Source organism: Callorhinus ursinus, unplaced genomic scaffold, assembly GCF_003265705.2.
Source record: "Callorhinus ursinus isolate GAN/ISIS: 27379988/994484 unplaced genomic scaffold, GSC_fseal_2.0 scaffold40, whole genome shotgun sequence".
Taxonomy (NCBI): domain Eukaryota; kingdom Metazoa; phylum Chordata; class Mammalia; order Carnivora; family Otariidae; genus Callorhinus; species Callorhinus ursinus.
In genome coordinates, this window is record NW_027397102.1 from 1,446,948 (window position 1) to 1,460,882 (window position 13,935).

Sequence of the window (13,935 nt, forward strand, 5' to 3'; positions counted from 1 at the left end):
TTGTGCTTCTAAAACCGCCAGCCAGCCCCAGTTCACACACGTGGCCCCGCCGCTCCAGGTTTCAGTCCAGGGGAGCTGCCCTAAAGTCCTTTCCCCACTGCTACCGGTCTTCAGGTCTGTGCCCTGTCTCCAGTGAAGGAGGCTATCACTCACTGGTGGTAGGATCCCCACAACTCCCTCCCCCTTCCGTTTATCTTCGGATATGTGCCCGTGGAATCTCGGCTCCCCACTTCATACTTGGAAACCAACCGCTTGTGATATTCTGTTTGTAAAGATCCAGTTATATCTTCTTACATCTCAGGCTGATTTCATGGGTGTTCAGAGTGGTCTGGGAGATATCCAACTCAATTCTGGGGACCGGTTGGAATGGGGCCCCTTATTCTTCCATCATCTTTTCCTCCCCCGCCCCAGCCATTGTAACTTTTAAAGATCACAAGTGTTGGTTAATGAAGGTTGCTAGTAATTTTAGCTGTTCACTTAGCTTTACAAACTTAATTTCACTCTATGACTTTTCATTATGGGAGGAAACAAGATAGCCTTTTCATTCATTTCACTTCACAAAGTGGATAACAGGATGAGAATCATTGGCTTAAGCTATAAAGAGTGAAAGAGCCGATTGATTCACTGAACAAGTAGTTATTTATCTAGTGTCTATAATATGCAAAGTCCAAGTTAAATTCCCACCAAATTTCCACCCAGATAAGGAATATGTCTTCTTTGCTCTTTTGAAGCTTACTGTTCCATGGATGAGACATAAAATACAACTTTAGGGGTCCTTGGGTGGCTCAGTTGGTTAAGCATCTAATTTCTGCTCAAGTTGTGATCTTGGGGACCTGGGATCAAGCCCCATATTGGGGCACTGACCAGGGAGTCTGCTTCTCCCTCTCCCTCTGTCCCTCCCCCTGCTTGTGCTCTCTCTGTCTCAAATAAACAAATTAAAAATAAATAAATAAATAAATAAATAAATAAATAAATAACTTCATTCTTAGAAAACACAACTTTAATGCAAAGCCCAATGTAGTTAGTACAAATAGGTTAGCACAAAGTGTGGTCAATTTCTCCTAATTTCTTGAAACTTTATCTCTTGACATAGATTCTTTATTCATTTAAATAATTTATCCATGTATCTTAACTAAAGATCCAAAATCTTATTACCATCTACTTGTTCTCAGTGAAAACAGAGTTTAGGTCCACTTTAGTTCTCCATACAAATGAGGAAGGGCAGAAATTTTTCACATAAGTCAAAGATCTCATTTTTCTGTAATTGTTTCGACTGCTTTCCCACAAAGTTCTGTTGTTACATATTGTTATTGGTATTTCTACAGAGAGCCAAATGGGCTGCCATTTCTCTGGCAGGCTCAGTCCACCTCTTTGAATTAAATTGGGCAAATTAACAGGTTGCTATATCTCTAAGTGATGTAGCAGAGATGCTGATCTGTGGTGGTAAGGACAAGCACAATATTAGAGACCTTGGTTTGAGTGCTGACTCTACCACTATCCAGCTGTGTCACCTTGGGAGAGTCATTCTTATCTCTATGTCTTTATTTCCTCATATTCTAAAAGTAAGGATAGCAATATTAATCTCACAAAGTTGATGTGAGCCTCAAATATGAAACTGCTTCGTAACCTACACAATTGTGTACCTGTGGGTTGGGCAGTTGTTGTTGTTGTTTTTTTAGAGGAAGCTGGTCTTCTTCAACCCAGGACATCTAACAATTATTAGGCCTTCTCATCCGAACTGATTGTATTCCTTATCACAGAAGGCTTGTGATTATCCTAAAGGAAGCTTGCAGGTTCTTAGCTAACCACTGGTAGTTTATTCATTTGGATGAAATATTTAAGGGCCTCGTGATCACTTCTAACCTCTCTCTTAATAAAAAGCTAAAATTTCCACCATCTCAGAGTTGGGGTTTTTGGATAGCAAGTATAGGAGGGAGCAAGAAGATGATGATAATAGTGTTTAAGATGTCAAGGGATTTTAGAAATTAAATAGTCCAATTATCTCATTTTACAGTTGAGGAAACAGAGCCTGATTATGAAGATGAATTGTTATGATAATAACAACATCTGGAATTTACAGACTGCTTCCTTTGTGCCAGGCACTGTCCTAAGTGCTTTACATGCATTATCTTACTTAATACTTACAATTATTCTCTGGAATAGGAATTGTTATTATACCCATTTTACAAATGAGGAAACTGAAGCACAGAGAGGTTAACTTGCCCAAGGTCACATGATTAGAGAGTAACAAACAAATAATACAAGGAATCTTTGGCATACTTTTTCTTTATAAAACCATTCTGTCTATTGAAAACAATTGAAACTTTTAAATATGACATTCAAGACCCTCCATGATCTGGCTGAAGCTTATCTCTCCAGCCTTGTCTCCTAGATTGGTCTTCATGTATCTTGCACTCCATCAAACAGCTTGCTGAATATGTCACATGCTTTCCTAACTTGCTTTGGCTGTGTTTCCTTCTATTCTCTCCCTTGGCCCCTCTCCAGGTCCAAGTGTTACCCATCTTTTAATACTCTGTTGAAATGTCATTTGGCTCACTTAAAAATGACCTGAACCTCCTCTGTGCTTCTGAAGCTCTTTTCGGGGAAGGGAAGTGCTTGTATTCTGGTTTAGTCAGAAAGAAGGACCGACAAGAGAACCTCTACCTTTTGTCAGTTTCTGGAGTCCTGCCTGCCTTGCAAGCTTGTCATAAGGATGTGATGAGGCAATGGATTTGAATGGGCCTCTTGAACTGTACTGTACTGTACTGTAAAGGTCATTATTACATTTTGGGTATCCTTTTATTGTCCAGGTTTGGGAAAGCAGAGGCCTTCCAGTGTATGCCTGTTTTTAGGAAAGAAAATTTTCACTTTTAGTCTATATTAAAGAAAACCGAAAATGTCAAAATCGGATAAACAAAATGGCAAGGAGTGAAAGGTAACATGGACAAATAAAAATACAGACTTTTATTAGGTGATGACAATGTGGACAAGTACAGTTAAAAATTTCTGTGTTTTTACAACAGAGGAACATGAAAAGATAGAAAAGTGAAGACAGTGGCTTGGATTAATTGTGTATGTTCATAGCTTCTATTTGATTTGCAAAATCTGTGTTCATTTAAAATTCCTAAGAGAGAGCTTATGCTCTTTGCTGATAGAGTGATAAGGCCATAGTGCAATAAAATGAAGGGTAGCTACAGGCCAAGGTTTATTTATGTCTATGTGTACACATAAAAACCCACTTCCATGTTGAAAGATGACACTCAAAAGCCTTCAGAGAGACAGTGACATCTGCTATGGGGGAGTCACTCTCGGGACAACTTGATTGACCATTTTTGGCATATGCTGGTCTAAATTAGTTTGTCTATTGGCTAACAATCTTTTCTGAATTAGGTCCAACTCTCAGCAGGCACTTTTCCATCTGGTTAAGTTTAGAACTCAAGCTGTTTTTTTAAACTACCTTACACCAATACTAGTCAAGGCAAAGGTTTGTATATATTATATCACTCTTGTCCTCCTTTGAAAAATTGTCATTTCCCTTCACTTTATGCCAGGGTTGAATGATGTGGTCACTGGGGCTCTTTGAGCCTGGAGCTTGAAGAAGAGCAAGGATGGATTTTTTAAAAAAAGATGTAAAGGGAGAGAAGAAGGAAGAAAATGAAGACATCTGCAAAAACTGGTGTGTTTGTATGGTAAAACAGGAAGCTAGCGTGTTAGGAGCCTGAATTCTCTCAGGAGGGAGGTAGCCCTGATGAATAGCTGCTTAGTGCAGACAGAGCCTTTTGCTCCTTGAGTATCTCACTGTTTCTATGTCACGCACTAGACTTTGGGACAGTGCATCATATTACCAAGTCACATACGTGATTAGAAGAGAGATGACAATAAGCAAAGTCATGTGGCATATAACATGTAAATCAGAGGCCTGAGGGCTTTGTTTGCAATCAGCTCAATAACAATGTTGTTGACCTTTCCTTAGCACAATTCTGCTCCTCATTTCTGGGTGTTAATTCCAATAACACAGTTGGCTGGTTTACAGATGGAAGGTGAAGAGTGAGTTAGAGGATTGAGAGACATGGTTAGTATTTCTTCAGAATGTGTTCACATCCCTGATATTGATAGAGCAGTCTCAGACAGAGCCTCTCATTTCCAGGTGCTTTGTGATTCTGTTGTAGGGCTGGGCTTTAGCAGTTGTCTCATGGTTATCACTTTGTAAGAAACACTTTTCACTTGATCCATAGTCTGGATCAGGCTAGCAATCAGGAAATTTCTGGGATGGTGCCAGAAATCTAAGGATGGTCAGTTCTTTTTTTTAATTTTTTCAATTAAACAGTTTTAATTTTGAAATAAGTGAAGACTCAGGAGAAATTGCAAAAATAATAGAGTTCCCATATACTCTTTACCCAGCTTTCCCCAATGATAAAATCTTATATAACCATAGTACATTATCAAAACCAGGACATTGACATTGGTATAATACTATTAAGTAAATCATAGACCTTATACAGATTTCATCAAATTTTACATGCATTCAACCATTCATTTGTGTATTTTTTAATTTTATTTTACCTTATTATGTTATGTTAGTCACCATACATTACATCATTAGTTTTGATGTAATGATTTGTGTATTTTTTTTATAAATCTTACGACGTATAACTACCACAACCATCAGAATACAAAACTATACTATCACCAGAAAGAAGCTCTCTTCTGCTACCCTTTCACAATCAGTCACCAGGAGTGTTCAATTTTTAAATTTTTAAATTTATTTATTTATTATTTATTTATTTATTTATTTATGTAATCTCAACACCCAATGTGAGGCTTGAACCCATGACCCCGAGATCAAGAGTCACATGCTCTTTTGAATGAGCCAGCCAGGCACCCCCCAGGAGTGTTCAACTTTAACTAAACTTTACTTTGTTTGCTTTTTGTTTATTATTAGTTTCAGAGGTAGAATTTAGTGATTCATCAGTTGCACATAACATCCAGTTATCCCATCCTCCCACCCACTTCCCCTTCAGTATCCCTTAGTTTGTTTCTTAGAGTTCAGCATCTATGTTTTGCCACCCTCCCTGTTTTTATCTTATTTTATTTTTCCTTCCCTTCCTGATGTTCATGTTTTGTGTCTTAAATTCCATGTATGAGTGAAATCATATGGTATTTGTCTTTCTCTGACTGATCTATTTCCCTTAGCATAGTACACTCTAGTTCCATCCATGTCATTACAAATGGCAAGATTACATTCTTTTTGATGGCTGAATAATATTCCATTGGTATACACACCACATCTTCTTTATCCATTCATCTGTCAAAGGACATCTGGGCTCTTTCCATAGTTTGGCTATTGTGGACATTGCTGCTATAAACATTGGGGTACAGGTGCCCCATCAGATCAATACATTTGTATCTTTGTGATAAATACTTAGTAGTGCAATTGCTGGGTTTCGGGTAGCTTTATTTTTAACTTCTTGAGGAACCTCCATACCGTTTTCCACAGTGGCTGCACCAGCTTGCATTCCCACCAACAGTGTAAGAGTGTTTCCCTTTCTCTGCATCTTCGCCAACATTTGTTGTTTCCTGTGTTGTTAATTCTAGCCATTCTGACTGGTCAGAAGGGTTATCTCATTGTGGTTTTGATTTGTATTTCCCTGATTCCTAGTAATGTGGAGCATTTTTTCATGTGTCTGTTGACCATTTGTATATCTTCTTTGGAGAAATGTCTGTTCATGTCTTCTGCTCATTTCTTGACTGCATTATTTGTTTTTTGGATGTTGATTCAATAAGTTATTCATAGATCTTGGATACTAGCGCTTTTATCTGATATGTCATTAACAAATATCCTTTCCCATTCTGTAGGTTGCCTTTTAGTTTGTTAACTGTTTCTTTTGCTGTGCAGAAGCTTTTTATCTTGATGAAGTTCCAATAATTCATTTTTGCTTTTGTTTCCCTTGCCTTTAGAGATGTGTCTAGTGAGAAGTTGCTGCAGCTGAGATCAAAGAGGGCACTGCCTGTTTTCTCCTCTAAGATTTTGATGCATTCATTTAGGTCTTTCATCCATTTTGAGTTTATTGTTATGTATGGTGTAAGAAAATGGTCCAGTTTCATTCCTGGACATGTGGCTGCCCAATTTTACCAACACCAATTTTGAAGAAACTACCTTTTTCCATTGGAACTTCTTTCCTGCTTTGTCAAAGATTATTTGATCATAGAGTTGAGGGTCCATTTCTGGGCACTCTATTCTGTTCCATTTATCTATGCATCGGTTTTTGTGCCAGGACCATACACTCTTGATGATTACAGCTTTCTAATATAGCTTGAAGCACAGCATTGTGATGCCACCAGATTTGGTTTTCTTTTTCAACATACTTCCAGCTGTTCAGGGTCTTATCTGATTCCATACAAATTTTAGGATTATTCCATCTCTGTGAAAAATGTCGATGGTATTTTGATAGAGATTGCATTGAATGTATAGATTGTTCTGTGTAGCATAGACAGGTTAATAATATTTGTTCTTCAAATCCATGAGCATGGAATGTTTTCCCATTTGTTGTGTCTTCCTCAACTTCTTTTATAAATGTTCTGTAATTTTTAGAGTACAGATCCTTTACCTATTTGGTTAGGTTTATTCCTAGATATCTTATGGGTTTTGGTGCAATTGTAAATGGGATCAATTCCTTAATTTCTCTTTCTTCTGTCTCATTGTTAGAGTCTAGAAATGCAACTGATTTCTGTGCATTGATTTTATATCTTGCCACAATTCTGAATTCCTGTATGAGTTCTAGCAATTTTAGGGTGGAGTCTTTTCGGATTTCCACATAAAGTATCATGTCATCTGTGAGGAGTGAGATTTTGACTTCTTTGCCAAGTTGAATGACTTTTATTTCCTTTTGTTGTCTGATTGCTGAGGCTAGGACTTTCAGTACTGTGCTCAACAATAGTGGTGAGAATGGGCATCACTGTCATGTTCCTGACTTTAAGGGAAAAGCTTTCAGTTTTTCTCCATTGAGAATAATATTCACTGTGGGCTTTTCATATATGGCTTTTATGATATTGAGGTATGTTCCCTCTATCCCTACACTATAGAGAGGTTTAATCAAGAAAGGATGCTGTATTTTGTCAAATGCTTTTTTTTTTTTGCATCAGTTGAGAGGATCATATGGTTCTTGTCCTTTCTTTTATTAATGTGATATATCACGTCTATTGATTTGCCAATGTTGAGCCACCCTTGCAGACCAGGAATAAACTCCCTTGGTGGTAGTGAATAATCATTTTAATGTACTGTTTGATCCTTTTGGTTGTTACCTTCATGAGAATTTTGGCATCCCTGTTCATCAGGGATATTGCTCTGTAATTCTCCTTTTTGATGGGGTCTTTGTCTGGTTTTGATATCAAGGTAATGCTGGCCTCATAGAACGAACTTGGAGGTTGTCCTTACATTTCTAATATTTTGAAAACTTTCAGAAGAATAGGTATTAATTCTTCCTTAAATGTTTCATAGAATTCGCCTGGGAAGCCATCTGGCACTGGACTCTTTTTTTATTGGGAGATTTTTGGTGACTGATTCGATTTCCTTATTGGTTATAGGTCTGTTCAGGTTTTCTTTTTTTTTTTTAATGTTATGTTAGTCACCATACAATACATCATTAGTTTTTGATGTGGTGATCCACGATCGACTGTTTTTGTATAACAGCCAGTGCTCCATGCAGTACGTGCCCTCCTTAATACCCATCACCAGGCTAACCAATCCCCCCTCCCCCCTCCCCTCTAAAACCCTGTTCATTTCTCAGAGTCCATAGTCTCTCATGGTTCATCTCTCCCTCCAATTCCCACCCCCTCATTTTTCCCTTCCTTCTCCTAATGTCCTCCAGGCTATTCCTTATGTTCCACAAATAAGTGAAACCATATGATAATTGACTTTCTCTGCTTGACTTAGTTCACCTAGCATAATCTCCTCCAGTTCCATCCATGTTGATGTAAAAGTTGGTTATTCATCCTTTCTGATGGCTGAGTCACATTCCATTGTATATATGGACCACATCTTCTTTATCCTTTCATCTGTTGAAGGGTATCTCGGCTCTTTCCACAGTTTGGTTATTGTGGACATTACTGCTATGAACACTGGGGTGCATATGGCCCTTCTTTTCACTACATCTGTGTCTTTGGGGTAAATATCCAGGACTGCAATTGCTGGGTCATAGGGTAGCTCTACTTTAAAGTTTTTGAGGAACCTCCCCACTGTTTTCCAAAGTGGCTGTACCAACTCGCATTCCCACCAACAGTTTAAGAGGGTTCCCCTTTCTCCACAACCTCTCCAACATTTGTTGTTTCTTGCCTTTTCAATTTTGGCCATTCTAACTGGTGTAAGGTGGTATCTCAATGTAGTTTTGATTTGAAATTCCCTGATGGCTAATGATGAACATTTTTTCATGTGTCTGTTAACCATTTGTATGTCTTCCTCAGAGAAGTGTTTTTTTCATATCTTCTGCCCACTTTTTGATTAAACTATTTGTTTTTTGGGTGTTGAGTTTGAGAAGTTCTTTATAGATCTTGGATACTAGCCCTTTATCTGTAGTGTCATTTGCAAATATCTTCTCCCATTCGGTGGGTTGACTCTTTATTTTGTTGTCTGTTTCCTTTGCTGTGCAGAAGCTTTTTATCTTGATGAAGTCCCAAAAGTTTATTTTTGCTTTAGTTTCACTAGCTTTTGGAGATGTATCTTGAAAGAAGTTGCTGTGGGCGATGTCAAAGTGGTTACTGCCCATGTTCTCCTCTAGGATTTTGATGGATTCCTGTCTCACACTGAGGTCTTTCATCTACTTTGAGTTTATCTTTGTGAATGGTGTTAGAGAATGGTCGAGTTTTGTTCTTCTGCATGTGGCTGTCCAATTTTCCCAGCACCATTTATTGAAGAGACTTGATTCCATTGCACGTTTTTTCCCGCTTTGTCAAAGATTATTTGACCATAGAGTTGAGGGTCCATATGTGGGCTCTCTATTCTGTTCCATTGGTCTATATGTCTGTTTTTGTGCCAGTACCCTGCTGTCTTGGTGATCACAGCTTTGTAATATAGCTTGAAATTGGGCAACGTGATGCCCTCAGCTTTGTTTTTCTTTTTCAACATTTCCTTGGCGATTCGGGGTCTTTTCTGATCCCATACAAATTTCAGGATTGTTTGTTCCAGCACTTTGAAAAATGTCATTGGAATTTTGATCGGGATGGCATTGAAGGTATAGATTGCTCTGGGCAGCATAGACATTTTAACAATGTTTATTCTTCTGATCCATGAGCATGGAATATTTTTCCATCCTTTTGTGTCTTCTTCATTTTCTTTCATGAGTGTTGTGTAGTTCCTAGAGTATAGATCTTTTATCTCTTTGGTTAGGTTTATTCTGAGGTATCTTATGGTTTTTGGTGCTATTGTAAATGGAATCGTTTCTCTAATTTCTCTTTCTACAGTTGCGTTGTTAGTGTATAAGAAAGCAACTGATTTCTGTGCATTGACTTTGTATCCTGCCACATTACTGAATTGCTGTATGAGTTCTAGTAATTTGGGGGTTGAGTCTTTTGGATTTTCCACATAAAGTATCTTGTCGTCTGCGAAAAGAGAGAGTTTGACTTCTTCTTTGCCAATTTGAATAGCTTTTATTTCTTTTTGTTGCCTGATTGCTGTTGCTAGGACTTCTAGTACTATGTTGAACAATAGTGGTGAGGGTGGGAATCCTTGACGTGTTCCTGATCTTAAGGGAAAGGCTCTCAACTTTTTCCCATTGAGGATGATATTTGCTGTGGGTTTTTCATAGATGGATTTTATGAACTTGAGAAATTTTCCCTCTATCCCTATACTCTGAAGAGTTTTAATCAGGAAAGGATATTGTATTTTGTCAAATGCTTTTTCTGCATCAATTGAGAGGACCATATGGTTCTTCTCCCTCCTCTTATTAACGTGTTCTATCACATTGATTGATTTGCAAATGTTGAACCACTCTTGCATCCCGGGGAAAAATCCCACTTGGTTGTGGTGGATGATCCTTTTAATGTATTGTTGGATCCTATTAGCTAGGATTTTGTTGAGGATTTTGGAATCCATATTCATCAGGGATATCGGTCTGAAATTCTCCTTTTTGATGGGGTCTTTGCCTGGTTTGGGGATTAAGGTAATGCTGGCCTCATGGAATGAGTTTGGAAGTTTTCCTTCTGTTTCTATTTTTTGAAACAGCTTCAGTAGAATAGGTATTGTTTCTTCTTTGAATGTTTGGTAGAATTCCCCAGGGAATCCATCAGGCCCTGGATTCTTGATTTTTGGGAGGTTTTGGATCACTGCTTCAATCTTGTTACTGGTTATTGGCCTATTCAGGTTGTCAATTTCTTCCTGTTTCAGTCTTGGCAGCTTATAGGTTTCCAGGAAGGCCTCCATTTCATCCAGATTGCTCAGTTTATTGGCATAGAGTTGTTGATAATAATTTCTAATAATGTTTCTATTTCCTTGGTGTTAGTCATGATCTCTCCCCTTTCATTCATAATTTTATTAATTTGGGTCCTTTCTCTTTTCTTTTGGATAAGTCTGGCCAGTGGTTTATCGATCTTACTAATTCTTTCAAAGAACCAACTTCTAGTTTCATTGATTTGATCTACTGTGTTTCTGGTTTCTAATTCATTGAGCTCTGCTCTAATCTTAATTATTTCTCTTCTAGTGCATGGCTTAGGCATCGTTTGTCGCTTTTTCTCTAGTTCTTTAAGGTGTAGAGTTAGTTGGTGAATTCAGCATTTTTCTATTTTTTTTTTGAGTGAGGCTTGGATGGCTATGTATTTCCCCCTTAGGACCGCCTTTGCAGTGTCCCATAGGTTTTGGACTGATGTGTTTTCCTTCTCATTGATTTCCATGAATTGTTTAAGTTCTTCTTTGATTTCCTGGTTGACCCAAACATTCTTGGGCAGAGTGGTCTTTAGCTTCCAAGTGTTTGAATTTCTGCCAAATTTTTTCTTGTGATTGAGTTCCAGTTTTAAAACACTGTGGTCTGAGAATATGCAGGGAATCATCTCAATCTTTTGGTATTGGTTAAGGCATAATTTGTGACCCAGTACGTGGTCTATTCTGGAGAAAGTTCCATGTGCTCTCGAGAAGAATGAGTATTCTGTTGTTTTAGGGTGGAATGTTCTGTATTCATCTATGAGGTCCCTCTGGTCCAGTGTATCATTCAAAGCTCTTGTTTCCTTGTTGATCTTCTGCTTAGATGATCTGTCCATTGCTGAGAGTGGAGTATTGAGGTCTCCTACAATTAATGTATTGTTATCAATATGATTCTTTTATTTTGTTAACAGTTGGCTTATGTAGATGGCTGCTCCCATGTTGGGGGCATAGATATTTACAATTGTTAGATCTTCTTGTTGGATAGACCCCTTAAGAATGACAAAGTCCTTCTGTGTTTCTAATTACAAACTTTCGTTTAAAATTTAATTTGTCTGATATAAGAATTGCTACCACAGCTTTCATTTGAGGTCCACTGGCATGGAAGATGGATCTCCATCCCTTCACTTTCAGTCTGGATGTAACTTTAGGTTCACAATGAGTCTCTTGTAGGCAGCATATGGATGGGTCTTGTCTTTTTATCCAATCTGCAACCCTGTGCCATTTTATGGGAGCCTTTAGGCCATTCACACTGAGAGTGGTTATTGAAAGATAAGAATTAATTGTCATCATGTTGCCTGTGAAGACATTGTTTTTATAGATTGTCCCTGTAAATTTCTGTTGTATATCCCTCTTGGGGTCTTTCTCCTTTTATAGAACCCCCCTTAATATTTCTTGCAGGGCCTGCTTAGTGGTCACATATTCTTTCAGTTTCTGCCAGTCTTGTAAGCTCTGCATCTCTCCATCCATTCTAAATGACAGCCTTGCCAGATAAAGTATTCTTGGCTGCATGTTCTTCTCATTTATTACCCTGAATATGTCTTGCCAGGCCTTTCTGGCTTGCCAGGTCTCTGTGGATAGGTCTGACATTATCCTGATGTTCCTCCCTCTGTACGTTAAGGAATCTCTTCCCCCTAACTGCCCTTAAGATGGTTTCCCTCGTTCTAAGATTTGCAAGTTTTACTATTACATGCCGGGGTGTTGGCCTGTTTTCCTTGATCTTGGGAGGGGTCCTCTCTGCCTTTAGGACGTGAATGTTTGTTTCATTCCCCAGATTAGGGAAGGTCTCAGCTACGATTTGCTCAAATACATTTTCTAGTCCTCTCTCTCTCTCTCTCCACTCCCTCTGGGATTCCAATTATTCTGACATTGGAACACTTCATGGTGTCATTTATTTCTCTGATTCTATTTTCATGGATTCTGAGTTGCTTTTCCCTGGCCTCCTCTTTTCCCTTTTTATCTATTATATTTTCTTCCAAGTTGCTTATTTGTTCTTCTGCCTCACTTACCCTAGCTGTTAGATTATCTAGTTTGGATTGGATCTCACTGATAGCATTTTGAAGTTCTGCCAATTTAGTTTTCATTTCTGCCCTTAGAGAGTCTATGTTGCCATTACTCGATTTCTCCATTCTAAGCCATTGCCTTCACAATTGCTAGCCTGAATTCCATCTCTGACATCTTGGTTATATTTGCATCCATTTGTAAATCTGCAGCATAAGTCATAATCTCTGAATCTTTTCTATTTTGGGGATTCCTCCTCCTAGTCATTCTGTTGATGGGTGTTTGAGGGAATGTATAGAATCCAAATTATTGGCCAGAACCGAAGCAAGATGCACCTGTTTTCTAGGGACCTTAGGGTTGCTGGCCTCTTGTTTTCCCAGGCTGTCTTCTGGGGGAGGGGCCTGCCACGCTATTACTCAGGCAACCCTGTTTTGGCGGAGTTGCCCTGCCCCCCTGTGGCGGGGGATGGGCTCAGTGGGAATCAGTTTTGGGGGCTTTTGTTCTCTGGCGGCTTTCCCTGTTGGCTTTCTGCATCTCTTCTGTGAGTCAGAGCAGAAGAGACCATTTCCAACCCTCTGCCTCAGAACAGAGAGACCGTAGTCTGTTCTTCAGTGAGCTCTCCAGGCCACATCATCTCCGTTTCTGTCCGTGATGCTGTAAACTGCAGCATCCTGGGTTGTGTGCCCATCCACAGTGCTCCCAGTCCTGCCTCCAGGCCGGGACACTTCTCTGCCCTTTGTGCTTCTAAAACCGCCAGCCACTCCCAGTTCGCACGCAAGACCCTGCCACTCTGGCTTTCCAGCCTGGGGGCTGCCCTAAAGTCCTTTCACCATGGCTACTGGTCTGCAAGTCTGTGCCCTGTCCCCAGCTAGCAAGGCTGTCACTCACTGGTGGTGTAGGATCCCCACGGACAGGCTCCCTCCCGCTGCCATTTATCCTCCGATATCTGCCCATGGAATCACAGCCCCCCTCTTCGTACCTCAAAACCAACCACCTGTGATATTCTGTTTGTAGAGATCCAGATCTTTTTACATCTCATGCTGGTTTCCTTGGGTGCTCAGAGTGGTTTGGTAGATATCCAGCTCAATTCCAGAGACCAGTTGAAATAGGGTCCCCTACTCCTCGGCCATCTTTCCTTCTCTCAGGTTTTCTATTTCTTCTTGTGTCAGTTTTGGTGTTTATATGTTTCTAGGGATGCATCCATTTCTTCTAAATTGCTTAATTTGTTGGCATATAGTTGTTCATAATATGCTCTTAAAATTGTTTGTATTTCCTTGTTCTTGGTTGTGATCTCTCATCTTTCATTCATGATTTTGTTAATTTAGGTCCTTTCTCTTTTCTTTTTGATAAGTCCTGCCAGGGGTTTATTGATCTTATTATTTCCTTCAAGAACCAGCTCCTAGTTTCATTGTTTGTTCTTCTGTTCTTTTGGTTTCTATTTCATTGATTTCTGCTCTAATCTTTATTATTTCTCTGTTTCTGCTTGGTTTAGGCTTTATTTGCTTTTCCTTCTCCTGCTCTTTTAGGTG